Raw genomic sequence first — 11,891 nt, forward strand, 5'->3', positions numbered from 1 at the left:
ATGAAGATGAAGATGAAGATGAAGATGAAGATGAAGATGAAGATGAAGATGAAGAGGAAAATGAAGATGAAGATGAAGATGAAGATGAAGATGAATATGAACATGAACATGAACATGAAGATGAATATGAACATGAACATGAACATGAACATGAACATGAAAATGAACATGAACATGAACATGAACATGAACATGAACTTGAACATGAACATGAACATGAACATGAACATGAAGGTGTAGATAAACATAAACATATACATTAAAAGCGATAGAGACAAAGATAGAGAGGAAGAAAGTGATACGGATAAAAAGGAAATAAAACTGAAGAATGTGCGATGTTATATTGTGATGTGTTGTGCTACATATGTTATGTTATTGAATCTAATGCTATTCCATGTTATGTTATGCTAAGTACTAAGCTAAACTCCCCTCTACTTAACCCATTCCAACAAATTTTATTTCAGCTCAACTCAACTCACATAAACTATCCTTAATTTTAGCGGTTGAATTTCAACCGCTGGGCGAACACTAGTATATATAAATAGACTGTAGCAGTCTTGTGTCGCCATTGAAAAGAGGACACTTGAATATGTTTCTTACATTCTCAAACTAACTAAGCGAATAATTACACTACAATGCAGCAGCAAATTTGAAATGTAAATGGAAGCGGCGGTGGAGTAGTGACGAGAAGGCAGTTTAACCGGCAGACAATTTAGAGAGAAGAAGGAAACGACGCAAGTTAGACTAGTAACCGGTAGACAGACAAATTTGCAGAGAGACAAATAGGCAGGCAGGCAGCCATAGAGCCATTGAAAATAGGCAGCTGGGCGGTTGGATTTGCAAAATGAAAAGCAACAGCGATAGTCGAGTTCGCAGATATAAGCGCAATTGATGGTATTTTATAGGGAATGACTCACAGCATCAAATCTTTCAGAAAGGTGAGCCAAAGTCAGCGAAGAGATAATAGAACGTAAAATAATTGCAAGCGCAGCTGTTATTCAAAACGTTAGAAATGGGCGTGGCACTGCTGACAATAGGCAAGCGCGAGAGATATTTCACAAAAAAAGAAACCATACGAGGGTTGACATATGAATAGCGGAGCTCGGAATATTAACGAGTCAACTTAATTGTGTAACTCACGCTGGCTGGTAGCGTCAAAATCGGCAAAACCAAAGTAGCGGTATGTCGGGGACCTTTGTTCGCTGCATCGTAGAGACAGAGAAACTCAATCTGGAAACTATTTCGGAATTTTAGAGATTCTCGGGACTAAATCAGGATTTTCAAGCCTATCTCGAGAAACTCGGGAATAAATCAAGATTTCCAAGACATTTCTAGGAACTAGATAAATCAATATTTTCAAAACTATTTCGGAATTCTCGAGACCATTTCGACATTTTCCCGACTATTTCGGAACTTTCGTAATATTTATCGATCTGGTGTTCGAGACACTCATTGATATTTTTATCGATTTAATAATTGATTATGCTATCGATATATGTATTTATAGATGCAATAATCGATATTTTTGTCGATATTTTTATCGATACTGTTATCGACATCAAATAATCAATATTGTTATTGATAAATTTATGAACAAATTTATCGATATTTTTATTTATATATTTATGAAGATATTTATCGATATTGTTATTTAAATATTTAGTAGGATATTCATCGAACCTCTTATCAATGTAATAATCGATTTTGTTATCGATATTTCTATCGATTTTGTTATCAAAATTTATATATATTTTTTATCGATTTTGTTATAGCAGGAAAGCAATAGGTAAGAATTTGAAGTCTTCTTTCTAGCGGAGTACTCCTGTTTGAATTGCGGCTGCACTTGGAGCTGCGAATGTTATAACAGCAACGACTTTTCACTTTTTGTATCCTACACTCCATGTATTTTATTTTATTACTACTTTTTGTGCCTGCTGACTTGCTTCTGAATTATTATTTTGATTTAAATACTAGCAACCCGCCCCGGCACGGAAATAAAATATAAGGCCTATGTCACTCACTGAAAAAATGATTAAAATCGATCCCGTAGTTTTGATTTATTCATTACTGCCCGTGGCCCGCACGCGTTACATTTGGAGTAAAACAATTCCCCTTTCTTTATAATATATTACAGAATGTCTTTATATACAACGTTCATAGCTTTCTTGTCATTAGACAATACAAACATGTTTTCTCTTGAGGTTACTCTTGAGAGAGCGACATACAGTTGGCAATGTGAAAAACAGTCAACGCTCAAATCTAAGCCTGCAACGTTGAAGGTTTGACCCTGCGATTTATTAATGGTCATTGCAAAAGATGTCTTTACCGGAAATTGTAAACGTTTAAATTGGAATGGTAAATCCGATGGTATCATAGGGATTCGGGGAATCAATACATCTTCTCCGGGTTTTCTGTATAAAAACTCTCAATGCAATGGAATTCAGTACGGCAATAAAGACATGAATTGAAAATACATACATACATACATACATAGTACGTCCGAAATTTAATTATGCGAGAGATCCGTACATATGTACTTACATACATACGTACCGAGTTCTTTCACCATACGATCTAATTCAACATGAATGAGGTGGGGTGAGATTCCCGCATAACTTCTAATGTTTCATTCGGTTGACAGCGAACAAACACACAAACAGCTTTTTTTGGAAAAAGTGCTGCTTTTGTTTAAACAATTTTGGTTAAATAAGATATGAATCAACTATTTTTTTTGATGCAGAACGAAAGTAAATATTTCAAAGTTTAACTTCAAGTAAGTTTCATTTTAATCGGTGGATTCTTTTATGATTTATGGCTGTGTAAACAAAAAATGGGTGGGTTTTTACCACATTTTGTCCGATTGCCACGCCCCCTTTATATATTTCTTCACATTATAATGACATAAACCTTCCTCTTCAACCAATCTATCTATTAAAAAAAAACCGCATCAAAATCCGTTGCTTAGTTTTCAAGATTTAAGCATTTAAGGGGACATAGGGACAGAAAAAGTGACTTTGCGATTCTATGGCCATTTTGAGGGAAAACTTCGGAGAACAATTCATCTCAAGAAATGGACCGGTAAGTTGGCCACCAAGATCATGCGATTTGACGCCTTTAGACTATTTTTTGTGGGGCTACGTCAAGTCTAAAGTCTACAGAAATAAGCCAGCAACTATTCCAGCTTTGGAAGACAACATTTCCGAAGAAATTCGGGCTATTCCGGCCGAAATGCTCGAAAAAGTTGCCCAAAATTGGACTTTCCGAATGGACCACCTAAGACGCAGCCGCGGTCAACATTTAAATGAAATTATCTTCAAAAAGTAAATGTCATGGACCAATCTAACGTTTCAAATAAAGAACCGATGAGATTTTGCAAATTTTATGCGTTTTTTTTAAAAAAAAAGGTATCAAGCTCTTAAAAAATCACCCGTTATGTAGTGAAATGAAAGTCTATTTGAATAACAGTCAGCCTGTAGACGGCAGCTCATCGCATTCAAAGCTACTTGAGTTGAGCGCCGCGACGACACTAGGCACTAGGCGCTAGGCAACAGGCGACAGACAACAGCCGACAGCCAGCAGGAGTCGCGACGATAAGAAAGCCAAACACCAGTTGCGTCTGACTTGCAATGGTGAAGTGAAGGCGAATCATAACTTTCTGCCTAACATTCGGACTCAAACTGTATGGCACTGTCTACTGATTATAATTATGTACACACAACCTGTTTGCATTTCAATGCGCTAAACTAAATATACGAGTAGGTACATATCCCCTTTAAGTCCCCACACATATGAACGGCTATATTTTTGTTGATTCGCAGGATATAGAAACTTCTGTAGGTGTCATTGCTATGAAGACAGCGCTGTGGGGGCGTGTTATTGCAGCAAAACAACCCAACAAGCAAAATAAACTTAAAGAAAGTTTTTTTTAAGTTTTCAATTATAAACATTAAGCTTACAAAACGTTGATTTTTTGTTTATAAAACGCTTGAAAGTAAGCGTAATATAATCGAAAAGGAACATTGGTTATAAGCGTAGAAATATAAACTTGTAATAAATGTTCAAAAGAAAGCTTTTAATAAGCGTAAAAGTGTAAACTTATAATAAAGGTTCAAAAAAAGTTTTATATAAGCGTATCAATATAAACTTACTAAAAATTTTCAAAAGAAAGCTTTTTATAAACATTTTTATAACCCTTTATTTAAAGATATTTCATTAAAACCTCATACATAGATTGCTTAACATCTAGAAACTAAACGAAATGCGAATTTTCCGCGGACTCATCTACAGTCGCGAAAATATAAATAGGGAATAGACATTTTAGCATACAAATTCACAATAACACATACAAATTAAGCATAAAAAAGTTGATTATTACATCTTGTTGCGTGCTTTCAATTACTTGGGGTTATTGGCAAATTGGAAAAGGGACATCGATGCAGCTATATATTGCGCTTTATCGCCGCCATTCTCATTGATGAACTTTTCTGAAAAAAATTTAATACGTTTTTAATTGAATGTTAAACTAAGAAAGGATAAGGGGAACTCATCATTTGAAGACTCGAATGCTCCACCATTAGCGCAGCGGGTCCTGGATTGGATTTTCTTGTTTTACCGCATTGGTTTTATTTAATTTTTTCTTTTAATAATATATTTTAAAAAACGTAAACACGTCACTTACGATTGAAAAAATTTTATATTTACTACTTCATGTCGTTGGCATTTACATTTCATTTATAAGTTTAAGTTATTTATAAACATTCGCTCTCAAAACTTATTAAAGGTTTGTTTGAAAAAACTTTTAATAAGCTTAATATTAAAAATGCTTATTTAACGCTTATTATAGCAAACTTAATTTAAGTTATTTTTAAAAACGTTTACTGAAATGCTTGTTGGGAAATTTATAACTCATAGAAATACATACTTTCATATTAACCCCAAGTGTGGCAAAGCGTTGTTGGCAAAATCCTTCGCTCCTATGTGCACGTATTAGCCTCAACCACACAAAAGCTAACGTGGTGGGGGCTTAGCGTGGATGTCGAGTGTAGTTTTTTCATAGATTTCATAAACAATTTGCTGCTTATATTAGAAAGAAACAAGTGAGAAGCTGCAGTGTAATGAAATGAAATGAATAGGCAAAGAATGGATAATGTGACTAAAAGATCTGTGGTGTGTGTATAAGCTTGGGAAAGGGGACATAGTGTGTATTATTAAATAAAAGCATCAGCATCAATCTCTACGTCAGAACCTTAGTTTGCGAATGTTTGTCATTTTGAAGTCCATAGTCTTTTGGTCCCGCCTGAAGCTAATGGAGAGTGAATGGCGCATCGAATCTAGCTTAGGACTTTCGATACAACATTTCAAAATCCATTCTACTATACATCGTTTTCGTCTGATGGAAAAAAACAGAAAGGAATTCCACACTGGCTATGCTTAAAAAGCTCCAACGACCTGGCTACGAGGCATCACTACTGCAATGGGAACAACCCTGACCGCGATTCTCGAGGCAATAGAGCATCCCTATGCCCACGTCCCACGCTCTCATGAACTCGACTATAATGCTTAAGAGCTTTTGCATCCTTTTGATGTCTACCTTAACGCCTGAAATTAACAACTGGCAACGCTAAAAAGGGCCTACCGCTCTATGAGTGGCTCCACCCCGGGTAAATTAACCTTACCTAGCCTATGGATGAAAGTAGGGTGACCAAAAGGCATCTACATACATGCGTCTTCTCTGACGCCTCTGAAGCACACCGTTTCATATCAAAGCTGTGGTAAGAACGACTTCAGCTTCTAGCATTCATCGCATCTAGTAGAGGCAATATTCTCTCCAGAAGAGGGCTGTATTAGGATTCATATTCCCAAGGCCATTAGTCGATCTGTCATAGTGCTCCTTTAGGCGAAATTGCTAACTTATGAAAATTAACAGACTTGCTAACAAGGGAAACCAAAAAATAAGTGACCTTTTTCTAACTTTGCTACCTCAAGCAAGCACCGCATAAAATACTTGCAGAGCTGGAGCAGATGCGTCCATTTGTATAACATGGCCAAACCAAAATTGGTAATTTCCAACACGTCATCGCCCGTCATGTTGTTTTCGTAGCGACACTACTAAGCTCTACCTAAATGAGCTTGTCCATCAATCGTTGTCGTCAAGAATAACCAAATGTATTCCCAGAAAACGTGCTGCTTGGACCAGGGATAGAGGGGTGTTAAGGTGGCAGATGGAGAGACGATTGATGTGATGAAGAGTGGCTTCACATTTCAGGCATGTATTGAGTATATCGGGAACGGTTCTGGATAAGTAAGAGATAAGTGTTGTAGCGTATCCAGATCTTAATTATGCCAGAATTACGGCACGTGGAGAGAGAGTTCGAAGGGATGCCTTTTGAAGTGCGGAAGGTAGCTCTGCTACCAGGAGGTGCCTGTATGGATTCTCTCTGCAGGAAGTGCTTGCTGGGTATGTTTAGGCATTGTTTTGCAAGTGGTGCTCAGGCCACATCCAGAGGCATCACGTTGCTACCCAGGGTGCGAACTGACCAAACATTAGCAACGTAATTACGGATCGGATGGCTGATTGCCTTGTAATAAATCCGTCAGATTCAAACAATTAATGTTTCAACTTAACTTAATGAAACTTTATTTGATATAATAGCAAACTACAAAATGTGATTTCAGTTTTGATGCTGTCAAAATTCAGAACCCGAAGTACTAGTCCTCTCACCAGAAAGCAGTCAGACAACTCCCCGTGTATGATGTTGTAGGTGTAAGAATAATGTGGGAAGACAGACTAGCAGAAAACGAACGTCATTACCAAAAAGGGTGCTTAATATTTGACACCTTGTATGTTGGCAACAAAATAGTCACCAGATTAGTTGTTTTAAGCTGAAAATATCTATTCGTAGCTCGCCGTACACAGCTTTTTCGGCGGCGGTACGTAAGGAGCGGCAAAATTGGCCTTTAGTTCGGATTGCCGATAAGTAATCTCAGAAAGCAAGTGCATGAATTCTGTGGAGAAGATTCTGACTGTATATTGTGACTACGGATTTTAGAAGTCGATCCTTTCTTTTAACTTAGCTGCTTCAAGATAGAGCTCCGTGTCAATACATATTTCGCATTCGGTTCGGCAATATTGCTGGGCTCAAAATACTGATGCCTTCTCCTTAATGTAACTGAAAAACAATCTCAGGTAACCACGATTTAATTTTAAAACTTTTCTTTTCAATAATCCTTTATATTTTTGGGTAATCCGTAAACGCCTCACAACGAGGTAAAATTTAAAATAGTTTTCCTAAATTTTTTTTTAATTAAACGTGATGGAATTTAACGGACACTTGTGAAGTACGACTTTTGAGTTTTTATTTATTTATATAAAATCTTTTAGTGCAAATTGCAGACTAGAAATTTTTAATAAAATCGCACAAAACAATTCAAAATTGTGTGAAAAAAAAATTATTGAAACACAATCTTACTGCAAAAAAAGTATTACAAACCAGCGCGACTGCTTAGCCAATTGAAACTTGGTTATTATACTAAACTACAAAACTTCAAAACTATTTTTTTTTTTCTTAAAACTAAAAAATTTCACTTTTTTTTGTATTTTTTTTAATCTAGGGGAAATCTAAAAGTGTTTCAAACTATTTTTTATTATGTAACATCTATTAACAGGAATAGGAGAATCGAGTATCTTCCAAATTTCCACTTTCTCTGCACTTTGCAATAAAAAATTAATATAAACAAATAAAAATTCAAACATCAGGCTCAAGACGTCAAAAAAAGTAATCACATGGGATTAAATTTACGACCTGCAAAGAATTTCGAAGCAATATTTTAAATGTTTATAAAAGGGCCGAAAAGTCAAAACTACGACCATGTCCTATAAGTATCTTAGTTCCTCAGGTTAAAATGTTTTTATGGTCATTCCTATTCTTTCTTGCCTTCCAAGCAAGCAGCTGTTCCTGATTATGGGTGTCTTTTGAAGCTAACAATTCTTGTACTAAAACATATTTTTTTATGGTTATAAGCTGCGTGACCAACAGTCATAGATATTTCCCTGGTTCAGATTTTGCAGAGCATTTAAGAGGGGGCTCCAGATTCTACTTACATACTACATATCTAGTTACTAATTCATAATTGAGTTTCTATTCTTTTATTGTCTCGCCCACTTTTTCCAGAGGAAAAAAATTGCTTTCCATAAACTCAAAATACAATTCAAATTTGTTGCGCGACTGCCTCAAGCAACCAAAGCAGCTACCCCAGACATAGTCGCCACATTCGTTTGGTGAACCACTTGCGAACTCAGCCACTTGTGCGTTTGTGGCTGGCAATGGTGCGCTGGAAACTATTCTCACGCAGACTCGAGTTTTATTTCAAATGTTTGTTGTTTGGTTTTATTTATATTTGTTTGATTCGCAGTAACTTTGTAAAAAAGTACAATTTACTCATTGGAAAGTTGTTTAAGTAACTTAAATGCATCCGCGGGTCAAGAAGGCGTCACAGCGTGGTTGAGCAGCTACGTCGAAGAAAAAGGCAAATATCTACTTACATGTGTGTTGGTTTATGTTTGAAACACCCAACAGCTTTCAGCTCCATCGCATGCGTGCAGCAGCTGCCGTCTCTTATCGAATGTGCTGAAAAGCGAGAAAGTGTGAGTTGGAGTTGCAAGGCGATAACGAAGATAGTTATTTAGCCACGTCTCTCGAAGTTCTTACCTCGCAATGGTATAAATACTAATCGTAGTTGCTTGCAATTTTGTACTTTACAACTAACTTTGTTGCAATTGACTGGTAATAGTGGCAACTAACAGCCAGTCACCATTGACTACTTTTTCACAACAGCTACTCTAACTACTTAGGCAAATTTTAAAACTTAGTCGAATACTTAACTACTTCATTGAAATGATACCTGCTACTGTATGGAATATAAAAAAAGTTCCTTAATTGTTAGTTGCGTAACAAGTTGAAAAGGAGAACCCATATTGTGTATGGACTTAAGGTGAGGATGCTCAATACGTTAAAGTGTGGTTTTAGCACCGACAGAAGAAATATGTGTCTTAAATCTCATAGAAGCCCTCCTTTAAGAATTTATAGAACTGCTACTTGGACTAGTTACACTCTAGGGACACTAAAATTACAACAAAACGCATACCGCTTTCCTAGATAAGGGTATTTTCACAAGATATTTTCATTTTAAATTTGCATTGCGAATTAAAAAAAAATAAATAAACTTTAGCATGAAAAATGTTACTCATACGCCATGTACGAGCACGGTTGACTTACAAAAAAAAAATCTGATTATTTTTAATATTTTTATTGAGCTTTGTATCACCTTTGTTTATTAGGAAAAAATGAAAAAGCAATAGTTATAGTTATAGCTGCTATTTCGGAGATCACCACATCTCCTCATCAGACTTCTTTCAACCAACTACTATCAAGTGCAGCTGATTTGCCGCTATTTAAACTTATTATTATTGATTTTTATTAAGAATTGGAAAAGACCTCTCCGAGCCGTTCGCCACAAAACGGGGTTTCGGACAGGGCGACTCCCTTTCATGTGACTTCTTTAATCTGATGTTGGAGAAGATAATAAGAGCTGCAGAACTGAACCGCTCAGGAACAATTTACTACAAGAGCGTGCAATTGCTGGCTTATGCCGATGACATCGACATCATCGCTAACAAAAACCGCGAAGTCTGTTCTGCCTTTTCCAAGTTGGATAGGGAAGCAAAGCGCATGGGTCTGGTGGTAAACGAGGACAAGACGAAGTATTTCCTGTCATCAAACAAACAGTCAGAACATTCGCGCCTTGGCACCCACGTCACTGTTGACAGTTACAATTTCGGGAAAGTAGAGAATTTCGTTTACTTGGGAACCAGCATTAACACCGATAATAATGTCAGCATTGAAATCCAACGTAGAATCACTCTTGCCAACAAGTGCTACTTTAGACTGAGTAGGCAATTCAGGAGTAAAGTCCTCTCTCGACGTACGAAAACCACGCTCTATAAGTCACTCATCATGCACGTGCTGGTATATGGCGCAGAAGCATGGACAATGACAACATCCGATGAGGCGGCTCTTGGGGTGTTTGAGAGAAAGATTTTGCGGAAGATTTACGGTCCTTTACGCGTTGGCGACGGCGAGTACCGCAGACGATGGAACGATGAGCTGTATGAGTTTTACAACGATATGGACATAGTGCAGCGAATTAAAATACAGCGGCTCCGCTGGCTTGGTCATGTCGTTCGAATTGACACCGACGCTCCAGCTCTGAAAGTATTCAACTCGGAACCCGCTGGTGGTAGCAGAGGAAGAGGGAGGCCCCCACTGCGATGGAAAGATCAGGTGGAGAAGGACTTGGCTTCACTTGGCGTTTCCAATTGGCGTCAGTTGGCACAGAGGAGAAACGACTGGCGTGCTTTGCTGAACTCGGCCAAAATCCCTTAGGCGGTTACAGTGCCAAAAAAGAAGAAGAAGAAGATTATTAAAAAACCTCAAAAAGAATGATTTCCAAACTGTTCTAATCACAAGTTTTTTTGGTTGCATCAATTTTTTAAGTGGAAAAATAAAACTGAATCCTAAGGACGATTTGCGCGGACATTGAACGACTCCAATGCACAGAATTTACTCCATGACGTAGAGCTTAGTTGTCCATCCTCTCGAAGGGGGCATAATGGAAAGCACCCTCAGCATCTATAAAAAGGCTCAGTCGAATTCATTCTTAGTGATGGCAACCAGGCAGAGCCGTCTCACTAGATTTCGACGCCTGATAGCTATGTTGGTACTGAAGCTTTTAGACTAGTATAGTCGATCATACCAACTTTAGCTATAAATACGATGCCATGAGCGGAAAAAATTATGTTTGCGATGGTTATAAAGTTTTAAAAATTTAATATTGTCCCGTTTATTTCTTACTTCAATTTACCATAGCTTTTTTTCCTCAACGGCCTTTTTTGAGGTTAGGTTTGTGTGGCAAATATTGATTTGGTATAAAAAACTGCTGGTCCGAATTCTTTATTTGCCTGTGTCGATGCGAAAGGTTAATAAATAGAGTATAAAAAAGGCTACTGTAGACACGGGAGGTGGGACCGTTACATATTTAGCTAACTCATCTTAAGGAGAGGAATTGTAATTCTGCACGTTCCAAAATAATTTTTACATTAAAATCTATCAATCATCTAATATACGATGCACATGTACATATGTATGTGTTTTTAACAAATTTTTTTATAAACTTTCATGCACCTGAAACGAAATAAAAACTTTATTTCGTTTATTTTATTTTCACCAAACTCACTATGCGGTGGGTTGAGGAAATGCAAACAAAGCGACAATTTAAACGTTAAAACAACGCATGGTTCAGAGCAAAAGGGAGAGTGGAGTAAATGCAACGAAAGCTTTAACAAAAAAATACGCATAGCAGATACAATATGATGACACAAAAATTTAGAAGCCATTGAAAAGTACATGCATACACACACAAAATAAATAAAAAGTTAAAACAAATATTTTTTATACCGAAAAAGCGAAATCCGTGATAAAAATTAATAAATCAAAACAAATACGTAAATAATACGTAAGTAATACGCTAAATCTATAAGCATTCTTGCTTTACAAGCGATGTAAATGATGAGAAACGAGACACACAGCAGACAATTAAGATAAAGCGGGTGCACGAGATTTCGAATTTTTCTAAGGTGTTAAACACGAGCTAAGCGCTTAAACCGATTAAGGAAGCGAAAAACGAAAAACAGGGCAGACATATTATGCAAGATTGAGGGATTAAGATGGAGTCTAAAAATTTTCAATAAGACATTAATCTAAAGAAAAGAAAAGAAAAGAAAAGAACAGAAAAGAAAAGAAAAGAAAAGAAAAGAAAAGAAAAGAAAAGAAAAG

This window comes from Rhagoletis pomonella, unplaced genomic scaffold, assembly GCF_013731165.1.
Source record: "Rhagoletis pomonella isolate Grant_MI unplaced genomic scaffold, Rhpom_1.0 Rhpom_scaffold_00078, whole genome shotgun sequence".
In the NCBI taxonomy this organism is placed as follows: Eukaryota; Metazoa; Arthropoda; class Insecta; order Diptera; family Tephritidae; genus Rhagoletis; species Rhagoletis pomonella.